This window comes from Triturus cristatus, chromosome 1_2, assembly GCF_964204655.1.
Source record: "Triturus cristatus chromosome 1_2, aTriCri1.1, whole genome shotgun sequence".
Lineage (NCBI taxonomy): Eukaryota > Metazoa > Chordata > Amphibia > Caudata > Salamandridae > Triturus > Triturus cristatus.
The window spans coordinates 190522764-190548104 of record NC_140580.1 but is presented as its reverse complement, the minus strand read 5'-3'; positions in this window follow the sequence as shown (position 1 = coordinate 190548104).

The window sequence follows — 25341 nt, the reverse complement described above, 5'->3', positions numbered from 1 at the left end:
GTTCATGGCAGCCATGTAGAGTACACTGGCTAGACACCCATCTTTACGGGTTCCCCAGCACCATGTTGGATTCATTTTACCCAGGGATGTTAGGTAGCAAACATCATATCTCAAAAAATTCACACTGATGCCAGTGTTGGATTTATTAGATAATGCACACAGAGGGCACAGTAGAGGGGTTACTGAAAATCTACCAAACACCAGTGTGTTCTCTGATTAGTCTTAGCCAGCCTGCCACCACCAGACATCAGAGCCCGGGAACAATGTCTGCTCTTGGCGGAGGTGCTTAACACCTCCTCTAGGCCAGAACGGCATTCCAAGGTGGTAAGCTTCAAAGGCAATGACACCTTTGAAATTCCGCCCAGGCATCAACTGTTAGTGGAGGAAGCCAATCCCCCTGTCCTGCTCCCCTTTTGGCAGGTGCACAAGTGGGTAAATTAGTTAGATTAGGAGGTGAACCCACAGTTAGCCAGCACCATACCTAAGGTGGGGCAGGTGATGTTGACCCCACTTTACAGATTCCTCCATCTTGGGATGCAGAGAATTAGCCAATTAGGGTCATGGTTGTGCCCACTCCCCACAGGAAGTGGTCACGTAAAGGGTGTAGAAATCCTAAAGGTAGGTAGCCCATTGGCTACTACCTGTCACTCCCTGTAATGCCCCTACATTTAGAATTTAGGTGGCACCACTCAACCCTGAACTTCAGAACCAATTGACTAAAGAAGAAATGGACAAAGAAGAGCTTCTGACCCGAGAGGGGAAATTCTGATGCAGAATTTTGGCATAAAACCCTGCTTACTGTCTCAAGGACTCAACCGTCGTGGCGTGCTGTCTTGTGCTGTGGTTATGAGGCCTCCAAGAACCCCGGAGCAGCTCCAGGCTGTGGACAATTGCCAGAGAACTCCCTTGGAGTAGAGGAACTACTTCCCGGCAGTCCATCGGCACCAATCCCGCAGAGTACGGTCTAACAACTTGCTGCTCTAGAGACTCTGACGTAACAAATGAGCAAGAAGAGTTACACCAGCCTTGGATTGTCAGATCTGTCCCCCCACCAAGTGAGAGTACAAAGGACGGATCAGAGCCTTGACCTAGCAATACCCGAGGTACAAGACCACATGCAACCTACTCCAAAATGAAAGTCAAATCCGGACTCAAACTGCCCAGGAAGCAAGCACCCATCGAGGGACATTGGAACCCCTTAGACCCACTTTGTGAGGGGCCCAGCTGTCTGAAAATCATCCCTGCAAGCTGCTTGCCCATGACCGCGAAGACAGCCTTTATGCACAGGATCCGGCTGACATATCTACTCTGCACCCAGGCCGCCCGGCAAGTGTACCGATGAACCAGCTGTGCTACTGTGGTCCTGAGGCCCTTGTGACATGATCCCTCGTTTGGGGTCCCCTGGACTTACCTGTAAGTCCCCCTGTGCAGCCTGTTTTTAGGTGGCCCCTCTTCTTTTTCTTCATGGCGCACCAGCTGCCAATGCCTTCAGCACTAGGCTTGGGCCAAAATTCCGTTCCGTTCGCGGAAATTGCGATATTTTGGCATTTTCGCGTTCCGCGGAAAGCGCGAAAATGTCAAAATTTCCGCATTCCGCAGCTTAGCGATAATTTTTTTCTTGCTCGCGCTGTAAAACAATACATTCTCGCGCGCGCGCGATCGCCTTACCTGAATCCCTGCGTTCTCCGACAAGTTTTCTTGACCCGGTCGCGTTCTCCACGAGATGTTGGATTTTGGTAGCCATTTTGCGCTGTCTCGCGAGAGTTCGCGGCCGCATTCAAGTCATTTTTCACGCGATCACGTCATTTGTCGCGCGATCACGTCTTTCTTCTCGCGATCATGCACCGCGCGAGTATGAGAAGATTGAGATCTCGAACATGTCATTCTACATCGCGAGCCAGAGAATGAGGACGCGGGCACATGAAATCGAACGCGAACAGGAGAAAGAGACCGCGAACACGTCATATCCAACGCGACAGGGACAAAGAAGAGAACGCGATCATATCGTTTTCGACACGCCGGCGGAAGTAATGTGAAGCTCGAGAACTCAACAACGTAAAATTTACAATTTGGAGAGGAATATCGGCTCTAGCAGCATGAAACCATCTGCAAATACTGATTTTGGATGAAAAGAACTCCTTACATTCACATTTGGCTTTCCTTTTTTGTGCAAGGAGTCATTTTTTTACAAGGTGGAGAGGGGGAGGAAGTGACACAGATTCTCCAACTTCCTGTTCCTGTCCAGCAGGCTCCTCCCAGTGCTTTGTCCATCTCCTGCTCATTCTGCCTTTGGATTTGGAGCTGGAAAGATCACTCTTTTTGTCTGCTGCATCAATTTATTTTTGATAATTAATTATCATCATTCCTTTTTTTTTTTTTAATTTTTTTTAATTTTGTGGGTTGTAGTAGTAGGCCCGAGCTAGCCATGGGCATGGCCTCATGGGTGTGTGTGTGCATGATGAAGCAACTGTTCCTTTTGTTTTTTGAATATATTTCATTTTCAATCACATTTAGGGCATGGATGGCATTGGATTGAGTTGGGGAAGTGTGTTTTTTGGGGTGGCCATGCTGATGTTGTTGGGCCTGGCCATGTGGCTGGTGGCCATTTTGAGGCCTAGGCCTGCAAGCTTGCCTGGCCTTGTCTGCCAACAGGCCTGCTTTCATCCACTGCTACCAGAGCAGGTAGCCACAGCTTTAGTAATCTACTGTTTTCTGTGTGCTCTGTTGGATTTAGACATCATTTTGGGCATGGATGGCATTGGATTGAGTTGGGGAAGTGTGTTTTTTGGGGTGGCCTTGCTGATGTTGTTGGGCCTGGCCATGTGGTTGGTGGCCATTTTGAGGCCTAGGCCTGCAAGCTTGCCTGGCCTTGTCTGCCAACAGGCCTGCTTTCATCCACTGCTACCAGAGCAGGTAGCCACAGCTTTAGTAATCTACTGTTTTCTGTTTGCTCTGTTGAATTTAGACATCATTTAGGGCATGGATGGCATTGGATTGAGTTGGGGAAGTGTGTTTTTTGGGGTGGCCTTGCTGATGTTGTTGGGCCTGGCCATGTGGCTGGTGGCCATTTTGAGGCCTAGGCCTGCAAGCTTGCCTGGCCTTGTCTGCCAACAGGCCTGCTTTCATCCACTGCTACCAGAGCAGGTAGCCACAGCTTTAGTAATCTACTGTTTTCTGTTTGCTCTGTTGAATTTAGACATCATTTTGGGCATGGATGGCATTGGATTGAGTTGGGGAAGTGTGTTTTTTGGGGTGGCCTTGCTGATGTTGTTGGGCCTCGCCATGTGGCTGGTGGCCATTTTGAGGCCTAGGCCTGCAAGCTTGCCTGGCCTTGTCTGCCAACAGGCCTGCTTTCATCCACTGCTACCAGAGCAGGTAGCCACAGCTTTAGTAATCTACTGTTTTCTGTGTGCTCTGTTGGATTTAGACATCATTTTGGGCATGGATGGCATTGGATTGAGTTGGGGAAGTGTGTTTTTTGGGGTGGCCTTGCTGATGTTGTTGGGCCTGGCCATGTGGCTGGTGGCCATTTTGAGGCCTAGGCCTGCAAGCTTGCCTGGCCTTGTCTGCCAACAGGCCTGCTTTCATCCACTGCTACCAGAGCAGGTAGCCACAGCTTTAGTAATCTACTGTTTTCTGTTTGCTCTGTTGAATTTAGACATCATTTAGGGCATGGATGGCATTGGATTGAGTTGGGGAAGTGTGTTTTTTGGGGTGGCCTTGCTGATGTTGTTGGGCCTGGCCATGTGGCTGGTGGCCATTTTGAGGCCTAGGCCTGCAAGCTTGCCTGGCCTTGTCTGCCAACAGGCCTGCTTTCATCCACTGCTACCAGAGCAGGTAGCCACAGCTTTAGTAATCTACTGTTTTCTGTTTGCTCTGTTGAATTTAGACATCATTTTGGGCATGGATGGCATTGGATTGAGTTGGGGAAGTGTGTTTTTTGGGGTGGCCTTGCTGATGTTGTTGTGCCTGGCCATGTGGCTGGTGGCCATTTTGAGGCCTAGGCCTGCAAGCTTGCCTGGCCTTGTCTGCCAACAGGCCTGCTTTCATCCACTGCTACCAGAGCAGGTAGCCACAGCTTTAGTAATCTACTGTTTTCTGTGTGCTCTGTTGAATTTAGACATCATTTTGGGCATGGATGGCATTGGATTGAGTTGGGGAAGTGTGTTTTTTGGGGTGGCCTTGCTGATGTTGTTGGGCCTCGCCATGTGGCTGGTGGCCATTTTGAGGCCTAGGCCTGCAAGCTTGCCTGGCCTTGTCTGCCAACAGGCCTGCTTTCATCCACTGCTACCAGAGCAGGTAGCCACAGCTTTAGTAATCTACTGTTTTCTGTGTGCTCTGTTGAATTTAGACATCATTTTGGGCATGGATGGCATTGGATTGAGTTGGGGAAGTGTGTTTTTTGGGGTGGCCTTGCTGATGTTGTTGGGCCTGGACATGTGGCTGGTGGCCATTTTGAGGCCTAGGCCTGCAAGCTTGCCTGGCCTTGTCTGCCAACAGGCCTGCTTTTTCATCCACTAGGATCAGAGCAGGTAGCCACAGCTTTATTGATCAAGTGTTTTCTATGTGATCTGTTGAATTTTTAGACATCACCTTCCTGAGAGTGTAGTGTGTGGCTGTACACAGTACTAGTAGTATAATATAGCTCTAGTTAAAAAAAAGTCATAAATGGCTAGACTATCTTTTGTTTGCACTAGTACAGTACTAAGTAACTGAACCACAAAAACAAATGCAACATTTCACTGATGTTCTTCTCCTGTCTTCTTTGCTTTTAGGTGCACAAAAGACAGAGTAGGAGGTGTCATCGGCATCACCTGGCTACCCGTTGTACTGCCAGCCAGACAGAAGTCCTGCTGCGCATCACGCCCACGTGTGACCAGAACTTGTTGTGCATCTGCCTCCTGCCTGACATCGGAAGAAGATGGCCCCAAAGAAAGGTACCAGGTCCAGTACCAAGAAAGTTGCTGGTGAGAAGAAGGAACAGAAAAAGGAAGTGCCATTAACCACGACTGGTGGTGTGCCGGCCAAGGTTTTTTTTGGCACCAAAGCGTTGTCCGGGAACCAAGCTGGGACCAGCACAGCGGTCCAGCAACCCCACCAGCCTAGGCCCAAGGGCTTTACAGTCGCAGAGGTAGCCAGTCTACTAACGGGCAGCGATGTTGAAGAAATGTCATTACCGCAAAGTAGTACACAATCAAGTTCAACGCAGGCGCAAACTCAGCATATCAGTGTCAAGCCGCCGCAACAAGAACAGCAGCAGCAGCCGCCGCAACAAGAACAGCAGCAGCAGCCGCCGCAACAAGAACAGCAGCAGCAGCCGCCGCAACAAGAACAGCAGCAGCTGCCGCAACAAGAACAGCAGCCGCCGCAACAAGAACAGCAGCAGCAGCAGCCGCCGCAACCAGAACAGCAGCAGCCGCCGCAACCAGAACAGCAGCAGCCGCCGCAACAGCCCACCATAGTAGTTGTTGCTCCTGACGTAGGGGCATTTCAGGAAATCGAGCTTCCTGCAGACAAAGCGGAGCGAAGTCAAACCACTGTTTCAGAACATCTATTGTCTTTCAGACCACCAGCAAGGAAAAGGAGGCTTAGTCCATCATCTTCTTCTTCAAGCCCCGCTTCTGATGATCGTGATGACACTTGGGTCCCACCAGCTCGGTCTGAGAGTGAAGTACGCCACAAGACATTGCTTCTGAAAAGGAAGGTCCCAGAAAAACTTAGAGTTATGGAGGTAGATGTAGAAGAGGGGGGTGATGATGTTGATGAAGACGAGCCAGTCATCACGCACATTACTCCCGCCCCAAAGGGATTGGAGACCGACATTCTCACCCTATCCAGAAAGGCTGATACTGAGCGGGATGTAGAACGGATCTCACCAACACAGGTTACACCACCACTACCTCCAGCTGCCATATTTTCCAAGGCCCGGCAGGGACCTACATCCAGCTCAACCATCTCAGTAGGAAGTGGTAGTAAAAGTCACAGTGTAGGTGGACAGGGTCACATATTTTCAAGCACCCCCTCAAGTTCATCTGGTGTTGAAAGTGGCACATCCAGCAGTGCCAGAAAGTTCTCCTCCCCAGTTTGGGACTTCTTTTCTGTTAGCGCCAAGGAGGAGAACGTTGCTATATGCGCAATTTGTCGGCAAGGTGTTCGGCGTGGTAAGCTTGGTACAAACTATGGTACCGGAGGACAAGCAAGTCATCTCAGAATACACCACACTATTGTGTGGGAGGATCACCTACTTAAGTTAAAAGAAAGTAGGAAAACTAAACCCTTTGAAGTTGGTCAGGAATCAGGGAGCGATATTATTGTGGTGGCAGGTGAAGAACAGGGAGGCATTTCTAGCCCTGTCTCCAGTAGTGCAGTCACTGCAGTGGTAACGCCCACATCCTCCTCAGTAACATCAGAGTGGCACCGCAGTAAGAGCCATACTCAGAGTGTGGGTGAGACACCAAGGCGACCGGCGAGTACCTCAATGAGACAATCTGTGTCGTTGAGCCTTAGTGGGTTAATGGCACCACTAAGGAAAGTAAGCCAGCCTACCATTGACAGCATGTTTAGGTTGGAAGGCCAGTTCCAACGCAACCACCCAACGGCACGATTGTACAATGCGAAGCTGGCTAAAATGTTAGCGCTGGACCTTCTTCCTTTTTCATTTGTGGAAGGGGTGGGTTTCCTTGAATTTGTGTCTGCCATCTGCCCGAAATGGAAAGTTCCCAGCCGGTCCTATTTCGCAAGAATTGCTGTTCCGGCACTACATCATGATGTGCTGGAATTGGTTGGTCACGGTTTGCAGCAGAGTGCTGTGCACAATATCCACCTGACAACAGACATGTGGACCAGTTGCCAAGCCACAGATTACATGTGCATCACTGCACACTGGATCTCTTTTGTGGGGGTTAAAGATCAACTATCTGCACGAGGTGTTGTTGACACAGCTGCGATTTTTGAAGGTACTCGGAAACATGCAACTGTAGCCATGTTCGCCATGGAGAAATCTCATACGGCTGAAAACATTTTAGAAGAGTTTTGCACCAAGGTTTTGGAATGGCTGCGGCCCAGAGGGCTTGGTATTGGTTTTGTTGCCACAGACAATGGCAGTAATGTACTTAAGGCCATGGAACTTGGTTCCTATTTCAGGGTTCCGTGTTTGGCACACTGCATAAACATTATAGTGCAAGACTTTCTGAAAAAAGAACCCATAGTAAGCAATTTACTGTCCATCTGCCGAAGAATATGCACTCATTTCAGCCATTCTTTTAAAGCTCGGAAGCAGCTGAGGATCCTCCAACGTGAGCGTAGGATGCCAGTCAAGGCACTCATCCAGGAGGTGGCAACACGTTGGAACTCAACGTATTACATGCTTGATCGTCTGTGCGAACAGCAGAGGTCACTCAATGATTATGTCTGGTACAGAAGCAGTGATGCTAGTGTTAAAGGCATGACCCTTCAGAGGGAGCAATGGACCCTAATTCAATGCCTGACTGAGATGCTGTCTCCTTTTGAGGTCTTCACACGTGAAGTCAGCAAGGAGGACTGTACAATGGGCCAAGCTATCCCATTGTTGCAAATGCTAGAGCATGAGCTGAATAATGTGTCTGAATCCTACAAAGGTGTAGAGGACAGAAGGCAAGCCCATGACTTGGTGGAGAGCTTATCCAGGCGCTTATCAGAAAATGTAAGGATACAAAATCAAATTTTGTCATAAGAACATTACATTTGTGCCACAATTCTGGATCCACGTGCAAAATTAGGACTATTCCTTTCTTTTTCCGACACTGATGTTGCCCGCTACAAAAGTTGTATAGCTGAAGCAGCCATCAAGTTTGAAAACGAAGGGCTGCTAATTAAAAGCCCGCCACATCAACCCACAACAAGTACTGATACTGAAGCAGGCCATGCAGAATCAAGTGCAACTTCGTCGGCTGAGGGCAGTGCGGTTGGCTCACAATCGCAACACTCACCATCACCATCGACTACAAAAACAATAACTGGATCATTCAGCCGAGTACAATCATTATCAGATTGGTATATAAAGATGGGCCGTAAGCACAGTGCTGATGCACAGAAAAAACAGCACAAAAGCTTACCAGCAGCAACCCTGAACATTGAGCGGATGGTCCAGGCCTATCTGGACGACCCAACAGAGGTGTACGTTGATCAAAACCCAGTGCAGTATTGGTATAGGAAAAGGTCTGAATGGCCACAGCTCAGCAGGCTGGCGATAAGCTATCTGGCTTGCCCTGTCGCAAGTATCTCTTCCGAACGTGTTTTCAGTGCTGCTGGTTCCATTGTAACCTTGAGAAGGACCAGTCTATCTCCCAAAAACGTGGAGAGGTTAACAATGATCAAAATGAATCAGCACTTCATACCACCGAATTACACAATGCATGAATCAACAGAGGAAGATGAGGACAGCGGCTCAGGTGACGGAAGTATTCTGTCAGATGATTACCTACTACTGGAAGATCCCCCAGAGTTTGAGGACGAGCTATACTTCCCTGACAATTAGGCTCGCACTTACTGTCTTCCTCCCTTTTTTCCCCCTTTGTTTGTGTCTGTTGTTCCGGTTATAAACTTGTGAATCGCAACCAATGCATTATCACCGTCTTCTAATCTTCTAATTTAAGATACAAGTTTCAGGTGTCTGCCATTTGACACTACAGTCCTCAGAATCCAGCTCCTCCGCTCGATCATACTGCATCTCCTGGTCAATTCCATTTCCCTCATGAATGATGATTGGATGATGGTAACAACAAATTCAAACTTTCCTCGTCCTTCCAAAACAAGTGGACCATGAATCTGATGACTTCTATAGCTATCCTCCTTCAGAGCCGAGAGAGACTGGCCATTAACTGAAAATAAGATGCAACAGGTAATGATTGATGCCATGCATTGGCCGCAGAATAGCAGACTGAATGATGTAGATTTTGTTGTGTGTGTTGCGCATGAATGAATTGATGTAATTGTGCACTGCCACTAATCAACATTCTACAGAACACACTAATTTTCCCCTTCTGGCAAACAAGAAATGTGTACTTCTCCTGCATCTTGGTGATACATTGCTTTTAATTCAATACAGGAAGGGGACTCACTCAATCTGCGCAATGCAAATGACTGTGACTTAACAGCACCGTCCATCATGATGATGGCAAAAGAGACGGCCTGCAGCGTTAACGAGATGAGATGCAACAGGTAATGATTGATGCCATGCATTGGCCGCAGAATGGCAGACTGAATGATGTAGATTTTGGGGTGTGTGTTGCGCATGAATTGATGTAATTGTGCACTGCCACTAATCAACTTTCTACAGAACACACTAGTAATTACTAATTTTCCCCTTCTGGCAAACAAGAAATGTGTACTTCTCCTGCATCTTGGTGATACATTGCTTTTAATTCAATACAGGAAGGGGACTCACTCAATCTGCGCAATGCAAATGACTGTGACTTAACAGCACCGTCCATCATGATGATGGCGAAAGAGACGGCCTGCAGCGTTAACGAGATGAGATGCAACAGGTAATGATTGATGCCATGCATTGGCCGCAGAATGGCAGACTGAATGATGTAGATTTTGTGGTGTGTGTTGCGCATGAATTGATGTAATTGTGCACTGCCACTAATCAACTTTCTACAGAACACACTAGTAATTACTAATTTTCCCCTTCTGGCAAACAAGAAATGTGTACTTCTCCTGCATCTTGGTGATACATTGCTTTTAATTCAATACAGGAAGGGGACTCACTCAATCTGCGCAATGCAAATGACTGTGACTTAACAGCACCGTCCGTCATGATGATGGCGAAAGAGACGGCCCGTTAACTTAAGATGAGAAGGAACAGGTAATAAATGATGATAATTAATGGCATGCATTGGACACCTGACTCTAAGCTATTGGTCTTTGTGTTTGCGTTGTTTGTTGTGCACAAAGTGATGTCAAAGTGTACTAGTGGTAATCTATCTTTCTGTACACAATAAAGAATGACTCAAGTCAGTAATATTTATATTTCTACTCTTGTTGTGTTATAAAAATTACACTTGTACTGCAGGCCGATCTTCAGTCAGTAGAAGTATCAGAGCTGATGATGAAGTCAGGAGGATGTTTCATGAGTGGCATAAAACGGAAAAGCCTAAAGGTAAACATGTGAACAACAACCACAGCACACCCAAATGTCTGTGTAGAAGTTGAATAGAGTGTAGCGGTGGGATGACTGCAGTGCATTGATTTTACTAACTTTAACTGTAAAATGCTATGTCTGGAATGGATAATGTGCTTTGCGTTTGTCCAACTCTTTGAGAGAAAAAAAAAGGACTCTAAAGTGTTAACGTAGGATGTGCTAATGGTAAGCACTGTGGGCCTGATCTCTCCTGTTACTGTTGAAGGTCTATGCTGGAAACAGACTACAGTAGAGATGATGCATATGCATACATGCCACCTCGGAAAGTGTTCTTGTTGCACTACACCATCACTTGTGCATTTGTTTTCACTTTCTTTCTGAATATCCCCTTTGGTTTTCAATCTAAAATTACAGGCCGGGCCTTGTCCAAAACTTTGTAAAACATTACAATGCACATTAATTACCTTACCAATCAATCACCTTTTTATTCCAGCCGGGCAGTGGCGAGTGGTGAGGCGACACACCCAAGATTGATGGACGAAAAAAACCAGTCCACATTTTTGACCAGGATAAGACAGTAACAGTATCCACTTTTCACTTCTTTTAAATAATTTGATTAATATCTTGTATACATTCTTTACAACAGTGTGTTCTTGGAGTTGTTATTATCAATCATCATTACGTTTGCTCTGTGTTTACGATTCTTCACTACCAATATTTAAAATTTCTATTTGCTATCTGTTAAAGTATTAAGGCCGGAACAGAACAAGAAATAGAAGCGTATGTAATCCGGGTCTCATCATGCATGCATTTCCTTTTTATACCTTAACATATGGAATGGATATGGTATGGTAGTCTTCAATGATTGTCGTTTGTTAGTCTATGTATGCATACTGTTTTTCTATGTCAAACCTTTCCCAAAATCCCCCTTCCCATCCAATCAACGGACCCTAACCCTCTTCCCCGGGCTGTGTGACTTATTGTCGAGGTGTAACTAAATTAAATGTACACCAATACTTAATCACACACTTGCTGGGGCGGATGTGGTGAAAGCAACACTACTTCAATTTCAATGCAGAGCGATGATCTTCTTCTGCTTGCCCACCCATGAGTAGGATATTTCAGAGGTTATTTTATTTAACAAAGGACCATATACCTCAGCATGAATTGCCGGCATTGATTGGATTTGTTTGTTGTCATTCCTCATATACAGCACTAACTGTTAGACTGTAGGCATAGTCAAGTCGACAAAACTATAGTTTGTAACTCTGTCTAGTAGGCTATCCTCATAATAACCAGCATTCAGTTGTTTTGTCAAATATTTGAGCATATAATTGTTGCTCGGTAAATTCTGTGATGTACTTCATTCAACTACTCCTCTAACAGTCTCTCAAAGGCGATTGACTATCTCCTTTTCTTTTTTTGGAAATGCTGCCACCCTGCCAGTGTATACTACTACTACTATACTACCACCACCACCCCAATCATGGCATGTATGAAAAAGGAAACCATCTTCACCATGCAGCCAGTGCTGTGCCACAGTTGGACATAAACATCAAGCACCGGTAAGAGAGAAGTTTGGGGGAGGCAGAATCAATAATGGACATGTTGTCAATGATTTCAGTTTCAAACACCACTCCAAAGAATGCATAGTAGGACCAGTCAATGAGTGAGGTGTGTCGCATCTATCTGTTTGTGTCTTATACAGTCAGCAAATTATTGAAATCAAACACACGCTATGGGCGGCCATGCACCAGCAAAGAAACAGTGTGATGTAAAACAGTTACCCCACCTACAAAACATTAACAACATTGCATGTAACATAGAAAAATATATTTAATTGACCCTAACAAATAAACTAAACCCACAAAAGCTGACCCACCCACCTCCCTAACCCCAACGACTGTCCATAGAAGTAGAGAACGCCCAAACGAGTGAAGAACGAACAGGAATTAAAAAAGGGGCAGTGACAGGGACTAACTGGTGGGGCGGGACTGGAGGAGGACACGCATCTGGTCCTCTAAATGGGCGACGCGGCGTCTAAGGCCGCGGCAGTTGCAGCCACAGTGGGGGGGGGCACCGGAGATGACACGGTGGCAGCGGGCAGCCGCCCGGCGGTGGCGCCGTACCGCTGGAGGGCGGTGGCTGGGGCCCGGGGCACAGGAGGAGCCTTCAACAGCTGCAGCAGCCTCCTCCTCCTCCTCGGCTAGGACCACCAGCCGCCGGTATTCCTGCTGGATTGCCTCCAGCTTCCGGCGCCGTGCCTTGGCGGCCAACTCCTTACGGTTGACTTTCGGAGTAGCTGTGTATCAAAAAGAAAAAAAAAAGACAATTGTAAAATATACTCTTAGAAAAACAGTAGGACAAGGTAATTATTTATACACATAGTGGCATGGTAGAGTAGCACTATAAAATAAAGCACAGTAGTACATAACATTTTAAATGTCGCCCGTCCTTCTTCCTTCCACCTGTCTTACACTTTTTAGTTGAACAGTGCACCAGGTGCTCTTCTCCATAAAACTTTCAAAGCGGAGTTGAAATCAGATAGATGAGGACATTGGTTACTCAATACTCCGGCTCCTAGTCCTATACCAATTAAAGGGAATTCTAGTCTTCTAGTTCACTCTTCAAACGTCCCCAAGAACTCATACTTACTTACGACATCGGATAGCGGGCGGACTTTGTCCGCCCGCCATCCGACTGCTAAAAAGGGTGGGGGTCACGTGGGGACAATTAATTAGGATGATGCGCCCGGCACAGTGGCGGGCGCACCCTGTTTTTTTAAATTTAAATTCTGGTTGGCTTTGCTGAAAGCAATGCTAAAATGTTGTGCTGCTTTTCCAAGCACAACATGACGGGCCTCGCACGGAGCCTGTCACGTTTTGCTTTGAAAGTCGGGGGGGTACCATAGCATCGGTAGGTACCCTCCATGGAGGCCCCCAAGCATACTCTGCAATGTGTGCATGCCTTTCCGTGGCGGACGGCAATGCCGCCACGCAAAGGCATTCCAAAATGCAGATTATATGGCTGCCGGTGTGGTGAGAGAGACACCACCGCCATATTGAACCCTTTTCCGCCTGGACATGTCTGAATATTTTCTACAGGGATGGCGGGAGGTTTGCCCCTGCTGTGACGGCAGTGAATTCCAGCCAGCCCGGCGGGGGCAATACGCCCACCATCCTAATGGGACCCTAATTCACAACTGTACAGTATACATATACATACAGTACACCTTTGCAGTGAGTGTGCTGTCAAGTTCAACAATAGTTAAAGATTATGAATCTAACTTACCACCGCCTGCCACTGGTGCTGCCACTCCCCCTCCGTTGCTATCTGCAACTGCCGCATCCTCGCCCTCGGCGTCGCCTTCGCTGGCCCCAGCAATGGTGGTCGGTAGTGCGCCTAGAAAACATTACACATTTATTAGGCGACATATACACCTCCCCCCTATTGATCAGTAGCAAGGTTGAAAAATGAGTTAATACTAACATAAATCACTAGTACAAATCAGGTAGTAGTAGAGTAGACACTAAGTTATATGATCATTGTAGCATTTGCTTGATTAGCCCTAGCCATGCACATGTGACGTTACCTTTACCTTGCAGCTTCTTAAGACACCTTTGAGCCCACATGACCTGCCTCACACTGCTACTGTCTAGTCTACGCGCTGCGTACAAGCGGTCAACAAACATTAACAAGCCACTTTTTTAGGAAGAACTGGTGTACTACTGTTACTGTTAGTCCATATTGCTTATCCATAGATGCTACACTTTTTGGCACGGCTGAGAAATGCTTGCAAGTTGCAATATACTAACGCACACCATTTCTTTTTTCGCATTACAGACGCAAGATTCCCTTCTACGAACCAGAGCTTCTGAACGATGCACCAACTACCAGTACTAGGTTCTTCTGAGGTGAGGGGTCCCTTCACTCACATCTTCATTTATAAATGTATATAAACTAAATTGCTATGGGATGGTGGTGCTGCCTTCCACCACTTCAGTTATCATGATTTAATTCCCAACTGTATAAGTGTAACAATGTATATTGTTTTAATGTTATTGATTTGCCGGTTGGTGCTGCTAAGAAAACAGTGTACAGACCTTCTCAAATTGAAATAAAAATTTTAAACTTACATAGACTTTGTGGTATTTGGTGTGGAGTGGACTAACTTACACGAGTGAGCAAATTAAAGTAAGGGTGTGCATGTGAATTGCTTCCACGACAGAGGTTGGGTGTGTTATGTTCTGGGTTGTCTACTTGTTGGTTATCTTGGGGGGAGGGTTCCGAGACCTAATAGGTATGACAAGACAGTACTATAGTCAAGCAGTGGAATTGTGGTGGGTGCGGAATTTCTGATTGAGGTGTGCAAGGAAGGTCCAACCTACCATCACCAACATCCTACTTTCTGGTGCAAATGTATGTGCAAGATCCCTACAACAGTGGTATGTCCTATAGGGTATCATATCAAAATATTAAGAAATCTGGTAGGGCTGTTGTTGCTGTGAATTTTCAAAGCCTAAACATCAACAAGAGTAAAAAGTAGTACAAGACAACGACCCAACGGATTGTACGAGCTACTGGTGAATATGAGTTTTATATTACAACCTTTCACAAAGAGTGGCACTGGCCAACTGGGCAAGACTAGCTACTACAGTACAGACAGACAGACAGACAGACTGATAGTATGTAGTAGTACTCAGTCATCATAGCGGAGGCAGGGATAAGCTTTTTGAAACCGTACAGATCGAAGGATAATTGGTGGTAAAAAAATAGCATTTGGAAACACACTATAGTTCGGGAGAAATGGGGCAGTAAAAGTTATGGAATAAGAAATATTATTAAAAACAAGAAGACTTACTGGGGCCAGCAGAGGAGCCCTCAGCGGTGTCCTCCTGGTGGTGTTCCTGTCCCGCCGACTGCCCAGTCCCTGCCCGTCTGCCCCTGGGTGCTGATGAACAGGAAAGATATAAGAAAGAGACAAACATTGATGGATGGTGTCAACTTAAGCAAATACAATATTTTTCAACAACGGTCAAAAAACACTTATGTAAACAATTGCAATAACTACATTGACCGATCTCATCTGGTCAACATGTAATATCGGGGGATTCACAGTTCGACTACTTAAGTTACTATTTATCAACAGTAATCCATTCTTCCATTCTGATTCCAGAAAACTAAGTTACAAGTAAGCCTAAGTATTAGTACAACGTACCACCCACCTAGCCCACCTATTCCAGGCATGCCAATTGTACATTAAGTATGCATTTCCACTGTATTCCTCAACAATGTGTATGATCCAATCATGGACACATGAACATGACTACATTTTTTGTATACACCAAATTTTGGTTTGATTGATGCTGATCTGCTACTGCTAAGTAACTGCAAAGCCTACCTCCACTCATTGAACAAACTAGAAAGGTTCTAAAGACTGCCGTACTAGCAGCACGTCACGTAACTGAGTGAGGGGGGCATCACGCATACCACTAACCAATTAGAAGCTCATACAAAGTACCTAAACCTATGTATCAATCCGCCCCTATCTATTTGTGACAGGACAAAGTAAGGAGTGGACGTGAGTCACTGTAGCATTACGTAACTTAATTTCTCTAAAATAAACTCGTAAAGAATCACGCTAAGCAAGCGCAAACGCAAAGCTGCAAACAAGTAAGATTAGTAGTAGCGCAGAAGAGCACCTGTGTCATAATCACAGAAGACTTTTAAACGTTATTAACCTGGAATGTATTGCAAGCAGCAACATTCTAGCTGGTTGGAAGGAAAAAAAGATATTCGCAATATATAACATAGAGCAGAAGAACAGACACAAAGTTGTAATAATTAAATAGGTACTCACCAAGCCCCGGGACCTCCACTCCTAGCAGGTCCAGCAGGTCCTGCTCACGGTCCAGGATGTCGGACCACCGGTGCGTCAGCTGTGCCTGGGTGCGCCGGACCCCAGAGATGCGCGACACTGCCCGGCGCACCTTCCCCCACCGCTGCCGACGCTCCCGGAGGCCGTACCCGGACCCAGGCCTGCCACCTGCTGCCAGGGTTGAGGGGAGGTGGCGCTGCACAAAGAAAATTAGTGCAGCCAACTCCGCCTCCCCAAATAAGGCCCGTGCATGCACCCCTTGTGGGCGCCGCCTTCCGCAAGGAAGGCGGTCGCGGCTCTGGCTGCGCCGGCGAACAGCCCTGCCCTTGGACATGGTTCTGGGGACGGGGCGGGAAAGAAAAGGTAAAATAAATAAAGGAGTAAAGGAAATAAATAGCGGGCAATACAAAGAGAAAAAGTAGCTAAAAAACAAAAAAAAAGTACACAAAAACCAAAAATATAGAGGCAGGAAAATAGTTAGAGAAATAATAAGTAATAAAGATCCAAAAAAAGTGGCTATAAACAAAGGATTGAAAAGATTTAGGGAGGATTGAAAATCAGGCCCCAGAACCATGCAATAGAGTGGAAAACAAGATGGCCACGCCCATTGCGACCACGTGCGCAAGTTCGCGCAATATTTTCTCCCTGAGCAAGCAAAAAGCAACGCGATCAAGTAAAAGCGATCGCGAACAGGAAATATCGACCGCGAACATGCATTGCGCGACCCGGAACAGGAAGTAAACAACGCCAGAGGGCGGGACAAGTGAAAACAAGATGGCCGCGCCCGTGAGCAACCGCATGGGTAAGTTGGCGACCCGCGAACACGCAAAAAATACCGCGAACAGGCGGCAAAAAAACTTCCGCATCTTCGCGATATTTCCGGCGTGTTTGCGGAGATTTTCTACATTCTCGCGATAATTTGCGGAAGTTAATTCCGCAAATTCCGCCCACCCCTATTCAGCACCATGCTGCCAGCCGAATCCGGGATCCGCCTAACTATCCACTGCTGGAACATTGGACATTGACCTGCTTCTAACCTAAACAGCAAAAGAGAACCCCTAGAACCGACTACGATTTTAAATGCATTTTTTAATTTTCTCCCTCAGACTTTTATTGTGCATAATTGCTTACAATAGTAAGTTATTTTTCAAACTTCGATAAATCATAAGAAATGAAGTACTTACCTGTGAACAAAGTTCTTGCTCTGAAAAATTAGATATAAATAAGTGTTATTTTTGCAAATTGGTCTTAGATTTATTCTTGAGTGGGTGCCTCATTTATTGCCTCTGTGAGTACAACAAAGGCTTAGCACTACCCTCTGATAAGCCTACCTGCTCGCCCAAACTACCACAAAAAGAGTGTTAGTATTACCTACTTTTGCCTCTGTATACCAATCTGAGACAACTGGACTCTCTGCACAGTATACTTCATTTTAGTATATTTTAAAGAGAGCCAGCTCCCTACACAGGTTTTCTGTCTTTGTCTTGTAATTATAAACAGACCAAATTTGTGCCATCTGGCATAACATTTCCCTGCACACCACTCTAGCCTATAAAGCTGTTATCATTAACTTGTCATCATAACCAACTGAGGTCTACTGTAATGAGCTTAAGCATTCCCACAAGGCAACCATCAATAATACAGTCAGAAAATTAGAAAGATATGCAAAATTACATTTGGCTAAGTAAAATACTATCTCTCCTAAGAGGGTTTATAAAGGATTCTTGAAGAGTAAACTTTCCATATTCACGGTTTGACCAGCAGCGGTGCCTTCATAAGGGTAGAGGAGCGTTGCCCACTCTGCTGCCAGCGCAGCAAACTTGAAAGAAATACGGTAATAAAATGATTTTATTACTGTTTTATTTTTTCAGTGCAGCCTGCCAGCCTGAGGCAAGGTTGGGGCGGGGCCATCACTGCTGTCTGGCAGCAGGGGAAGAGGAATGATGCACACAAAGTTTAAAGTGTGCATGTCACTTTGGATGGATGCCTTGTGACGGCCAGCCTGACATGCGACTTTAAACCTCTCCAACCCTAGCTGTCTTAGACAGCTGAGTGGAGAGCAGGCACAGGCCTCCAGTGCCGGAGGAGCATTGAGGCAGCCCGCTCCAGCCAATCATGGCCCATGGTGGGTAACAGCACGAGGGCAGCATCTGGATTGATTAGGGGTTAGCTCAGAGACCTCTCGCTGCCTTTTTGGTGAGGGACAGCGGGACCGGTAAGGGGTAGGTAAGTACGTTTTTTAATTTAATTTTATCTACTGTTTTTAGATTTTATTTATTTCTACACATTGCTAAGTAGTATGAGAAACTAGCCATGGCTTCAGCCTCAACTCTAGAACGCTTAATCATGGCCTGTTATAAACACTTTTATAATGCCTAAGGACATTCCTGTAGTGCTCGCCTGATTGCACCACTACTTTCCATAGCAGTCAGCCGCAACTGGGTTTGTCACACCGGGTAACCAGTAGCAAAACTCTTGACTACTGCAGCAATAAGTGAGAGTCCATGTAACAAAATACCTATCTGTAGGTGCTAATATAGAGTAATAACAATCCACACTTAAATGCGTATTGAAATTAATATATATGTTTCACAATAAATATGTCAGGCCTAGTGCCTTTATCATGACATTTCATAGTAAGCAGGTCAGGCCTATAGAAATGATCATTGACTTGCCACCATAACCAACTCAGTCCTCATTCATTGAGTTTTGTCACAAGCCAAAAACTGCACTGTAAGCATACATTTTAGTGAAAGCACACAAATTAGGCCCAATCAAATCCTGTACTCTGCAGAATCAACATGTGGGTGGAGCCTAAGTCCCTGTCTCAGTAGTTCTCTAAAAAATATTTTTTGTTGATCTCATAAGGTCAAATGGCAACAGCACTGTCATCCAAGATTTAAAAAATCCATGTAGATTAGGTTAGCCCTGGGCATCTCATACTGCTCTCTGAACTCTCAGTTTAATGATGGACGGGGAGGTGCTGAAACTACCCTCCTTCCATCTGTTTTTCTGCCAAAGAAAACCAAACACTGTAAATTATCTAATTATCTAAGACACTTTAACACCATTACAATGCCGTGTGTGTGCGCCTGAAAATTCAAGCGCAGGCAGCCATACTGTTGCTGGTTCAGGCAGTTGGATAAATAAAGTAATAACAGCTGTGTGGAGGGAAAACACTTTTTTTCTGGGGAGGTGCACATCTTCTGACCAATCAAAACATGCACTCCTGGCTACCAACCTATGGGAGGAACCCAATCCCTCCCCCCCCTCGCTATAGTACTTCTGAAAGTTTTTTTTTAGGTTGATGACATTACATCTGGTGACAGCTGTGCTACAAAGCCAGATGTAACAAGCATTTGCAATGCAATAGGTCTCCATTTACCAGAGTTTGATCTATTGACATTGGAAATGAAAATAGCTTAAACTCTCGCAAATGCGAGACCTATTGCATTGCAAATAAGTTTTTTGGGGGAAAATGCACCATGCCGCGCTTTCACGTTAATAGAGGCCACACCCCTTTCTTTAGATGAGCCCTGTCTAAAGAAAAGTCTGCAGCCGCCATTAAAGTGAAACCGCGGCATGGGCGCTTTTAAAAAAAAAACATTTGTTTGTTAAGTTGACATACAAATGCTTTTGTTTTTTAAAGCGCCCCATGCCACGGTTTCACTTTATTAGCGGCGGTGAAACTTTCTTTAGACACAGATTGTCTAAAGAATTTGTCGCGGCCTCCATTGATGTGAAAGCGCTGCATGGGGCGCTTGTAAGCAGAACAAAAATAAGTTAATAGGGAAAAAACAACATGCAACTGCGTTCGGAGCCGCAAATATAACAAAGGCGCGACTGACACTGTGTTGTGCTGTGCTGTTGAAAAAATATATATATGAGAGAGGCATATGAGAGAGAGTGCTATGCCTGCAACAGCCGGCAGGTGCAAACCATTTAAAGAAATAGTGTTTGGAAGCTGAATTAAAGCCTACCGAGTAAAAGCACAAGTAAGAGGGTGAGTTTTTATGGGAGGCTACAAGATGAGACAAGGCAGTGTTAAGGAGGGCCTACTAAGCCTATGGACATAAGCCAATGAAAATTATGAGCGGAGAGTGGGAGGAGCTTCAAGTCCCTATCTGAATACAGCATGCCTCGCAGAGCAGCACATGCGCTTCTCAGGCTCAACCTAAAAAGAAGGGGCATCCTTGTGTTTCAAGGAAGTAGGAGCTGGTCTTAGGTTTAATTATCATAAGGACCTGGAAGAGGAAGGTAGAATCTAACTCAAGGATATTGCCTATAATAATCCAGCAATTACATTGTGTTTGAGATTGGTTCTAAATAAATAAAATAGGAAAAGGAAGTATACATCTGGAAGCTTCTGAGATTTAAACGGAAAATAACTCGTAGTTGATTGGAAAGGCATTTCGAAAAAGTAACGGATCGATAATCTACCTTGAAGAAAAGGAGGACGGATGTGAACAGTGCTATTTAGTAGTATTTGTTTTTCACGAGTTAATGATGCGATTCAGCTGCCAAAGAACCACTTTCTGCCTCAGAGGATTTAATAAAGGAACACAATGACGTAATGCTAACCTGGGGTTGTTTAACCAAGCGCACTGTTAAGAAATAATGAAGAAGAACACTACCAATAGACTATTTTTTCTGGGAATGGCTTTTTCAGGCATATTTTTTTCTGTTTGTTCTTTATTCCTTTCTCCTTGTTTACACAATTACATATTTATTAAAAATTCACCTTTCCTTTTTAAGCAAATTAGGGCTGTCTGAGCTCCGTGCTTTTATTTTGGTTTTTATTTAACCAGGTCTGTCCTTGGAAGCTGGTAAAACACTCGCTATTTGTAATTATTGCTGGATATCTACACAGATCAAAACGAAATCAAATAAAAAATAAACACCAAAAGAAAGCGAAAAAGAGAAAGGCAGTTGGACCCTTTCCCATCATGTTACATGTTTCTTTTAAACAAGCTTGTTGAAATTATTTGTCCGACTGCTTTGTCTGTGTGTGAGCATCGGCACTGCAGCCGTCCATAATATTTTAAGATGCTGTTAGCTTTTTTTCTTGAACAACTACATATGCAGTCCAGGGTAATTGGAATGTGTGGTGTATGTCTGCATTTACATCAGAGCAGAGAAGCTTTTTATTTTAATACATCCCGCGCAGCACACCCTCAGCGACGGAGTTATGGGAGGGACATGCTGCATTTACACAGCATCAGTAAAAGCATTCTCATCAGGAGATAAAATTAATTGGGCATGGCCCAAGGCTAACAAGGAGGCTCCTTTATCTTTGGGGATGGCTAGAGATTATGATCTTTTTCTGTCTCTTTTAAAGGCATTGTCAACATGCTTCAATGTATTGTCAATTTAAAAGTGTAGGTTACGTTTTTATGGGTGGTATTTGTTTTCCTCTTATTAAACCTTCACCTATATCCATTGCTATAGTCCCAATTTAGTTCATAATTTAGTATATTTTGATGTACGGCAGTTCAGCAAGCCTTCCTGCTGCACTGCCGTGCGCTAAAATAAAACAAGCATTTGCAATCAATGCAATAGGTCTCGCATTTGCGAGGGTTTAAGCTATTGACATTGTAAATGATCAATGCCTTCTTATTTTTTTGTTTTGATAATAACACATAAATAAAAGGCATTCTCATTTGCAATGACAAAAGATCAAACTCTTGTAAATGCGAGACCTATTTCACTTCAAAGAAGCGGCCGCCATTGTCCCGGGCTGCTTGGAAAGTGAAAGCGCACATGGCACCCTGAATGTTACATGAAAGCATGTCGTGCCTGCCCTGCAGTAGGAGAAACTCATTTAAGAATATAGTGTTTACAGACTAAATAAGACATACCGCGTAACAACAGAAGTAAAAGGGACAGTTCTGCACAAAAACAACCATTAATGGCATTTTGCTCCTTCTATATGTCCTACAGAATGCAGCACACATAGAGAAAAAAATTAGGAAAAATAAAAATATTTCTCCTCGATGCACCACTCCTATGCCTCCCCTGGGGAGATATAGGATTCTGACACATTCCCAGGTTTACGACACTGTAAATCTGGTTATGTGTCAGGTTCCATGGATGTTGATTGGGAACACCCACAGCAACACCCATGGAACATCCCTTTCATGTAGAGTAATGCATTACAGGGGCCCATTTTTACAAGGCCATGAAAAGTCAAGCAGCAATTGACTTTATGTGGCCTTGTATACATGGGCAGGCATACTGTGCCGCTGGTGGGTCTAAAAAGGTGACGCATTTGCAGCACAATGGGCTTGTAAATGAGGCCCTTATTGTATTGTCCAAGACACCAGCTTAACTCTGGAGCTTCTCTTTAGGATTAGCACTCCAAATTGTAAAATAGAATCTATAAACAGATATTTGTATTATGCAAAGACCCAGGGCCTCATTTAGTAGGCCATTGCGCTGCAGGTGCATCACATTTTCTAAGTGTGTTGCGCAGAGGTGATTCAGAGGAAGCTGCAGAGCTGCTGAGCAAAGTCTTGCATTGTAGATGAGGATGCCATCAACGAGGAACTTGCGATTCGAAGGAATGCGCCAAGGCTGATTCACTCAGCAGCAGGTGCGAGGAAGCTTAGGGGCTGCAAGTAAGGTCCTACGTAGGGAATGTGTTTCATGCAGCAGTGGTTTCAATGCAGCTGTTAGAGGATGCATTACATTGCATCAATTTGGCTCATAGGGCCAAAGTTGAGTTTGCAGAGGACATTTAGGGCCACTTCCAAGGGTCCACGACTGGGGTGTCATCACTATGGGGGTTGGACACACAGCAGATGGAGTCTAGGTACTGGGTTCAAGGTGTTTGGAGCCGTTTCAGTCCCTGAGGCTCCGATCAGGAGGCCAGCCATCTAGCCTACAGAGTCACTCTGGAGGTCCTGGGTTCAAGATGCAGACCCAGTCCTTCTCACTCAGGCAGCAATGCAGCAGTGCAGCAAGGCAGCAGGTACAACAGAGTAGCAGGCCTTCTTGCAAAGTAGCACAGCATTCTTTCTAAGTCTTCCACAGGTCCAGATGTGTACTGAAGAGTTGGGTCTGAGGGTCTAAAATGTATATCTCATCCCCACTTTGAAGTAGTAGAAGGTTGCGGAGGTTTACAGCAATAGAGGTGTCTGGAATTTACTGACTCCCTGCCATGGCCTCAGCTTGTCTTGGGACACAACAGACTAGTGGCAAAAGCTCTGTGAGTGTGCTCAGACAGAGCCTTTGTGCTCAGCAAGAGTGGTAGGTGACAGCTACTCCCCTCATTAAGTCAGAGATGGCCCATCCTGCTAACACCTGTTCCCCCTTTGTCTCGCTGTCTGGTGGCAAAACACAAAGACCAACTGCCACCTGCACCTAGTCATGTGACTCAGAATATAGGCTACAGGTACCAAATAGCAAGGAAAAGAAAATAGCAACTTTCTAAAAGTGGAATTTTCAGAAATGTGACTTAAAATACAGCATTACCGTTTAAGAGGGTTTAAAGCTACAATTCTTTATAGCCACCAAACTCAACATTCCTATGTGCTCCCAATTAAAAGTCATCAATTTAATGAAAAGAATAAGATAACCCAATGTACATGTCCAACTTTTTTCATACAGTGCACCCTGCCCCATGGCCTATTGAGGGCCTACCCTAAGGGTGACATTTGTATTAAAAAGGAAAGTTTAGGCTTGGCAAAAAGTTTATTTTTGCCAGGTAGAAATGGCAGTTTAAAACTGTACCCACAGGCTGCAATGGCTGGCCTGAGGCATGTTTAAATGGCTACTTAAGGTGGCACAACAAGTGCTACAGGCCCACTACTAACATTTAATTTACAGGCCCTGCCTACATGTAATACCACTTTACTAGAGACTTAAAGGTAAATTAAGTGTGCCAATTGGGTGTATGCCAAATTACCATGTTTAAAGAAGAGAGCACTTTAGCACTGGTTAGCAGAGGTAAAGTGCTCAGAGTCCTACACCCAGCAAAATGAAGTCAGCAAAAACAGGAGAATGGACGGCATGTCAAGGATTTCTTGTCCAACACTGGCCATATGTCAAGATTAATCCTGAGTCAGCTGTCACTTCAATGTTTCAGTGTTGTTGTCACAAACTCTTCTGGACTTTGCATTCAATTCTAAACCCTTACTTTAGAGGGTCTACAGTGTTCATATTCTGAAACTCTCCTCATCGCCAAACTCTTCACAACATTTAAAATTTCAGTCACCAACCAGCCTAAAATGAATCTCTCATCTAATTATGAGCCTGCCTTGTCACCCTCAAGTCTGTGAACATGTGCAACATGTGTAGCGATTGCCACCTATGGCGCAGGCATATGGGGGTATGTTAATGTTAATTCGCTACAAAAAGCTGAAAATACTTTCCTTAGGTTTCTTCTGGCAGTACCGGACAGCACGTCTACACTTATCTGCCACACAGAACTTAGCTTACCTTACCTCGAGGACGTGATTAAAACACAACCTGTCCTTCTGTGGCATAGGGTCTGGACCAATGAAGAATCTTCATTTAACCGTCTAATTTTAAAGGACGCACTGGACCTTTTTCTATGCGTCAGGTACCCAGAAAGGATCTAAAGGATTTATGTATGTCATATTTGAGTGAACTTAGATTTACTAGTGAAATGACTAAATCCACGGTGGTGGCACATCACCTTACATTGATCACAGTCAAAATACAGCCTTACATTTTGTCAACTACTAAGGATTTTGACAGGTACCTGCTAACGCGTTTTAGACTTAACATCTTGCATAGAACCCTGAGCTTCCCTGCGGTAAATGACTGGTCTAGATCACTTTGTAATTGCCCTTGTGATGATATATCAGCCGAGTCATCTATACATATTCTGTTTTTCTGCAAATTTTATTCTATACCCAGGAAAAGATGGATAGTCCCAGTATTAAAGAGAATGGAACTGAGACGCTGCCGCCCGGCATTTCTGGAGTTACAGAACTTAGATACTGTATTTACTGTTGCTTCTGTTACTGCCTTTTTAAAAACTATTTTTAAATTTCGTAAATCAATTGTGATATGAATTCTTATTTATATGTTTTTAGCTGTATATATCTTTTTTATGTCAATTATGGAAGTTGTCTGAGATTTATAAATTGTACTTTTATGGTTACTTGTATTATTCAATAACCAAATAAAGTTATTTGATTGATTGATTGACTGTGAACATGTATAGCATTTGCAGCACCAGTGGTCCTGAAAATACCAAACTAATAATGTATGCCCTCCTAAACTGTAGAGTGTAAAACTGTGTTAACATACTAACTGCTTTTTAAGTTCTGGGCATTAACTTGCTCAGCTTAACTGGAACCTCATCACATCT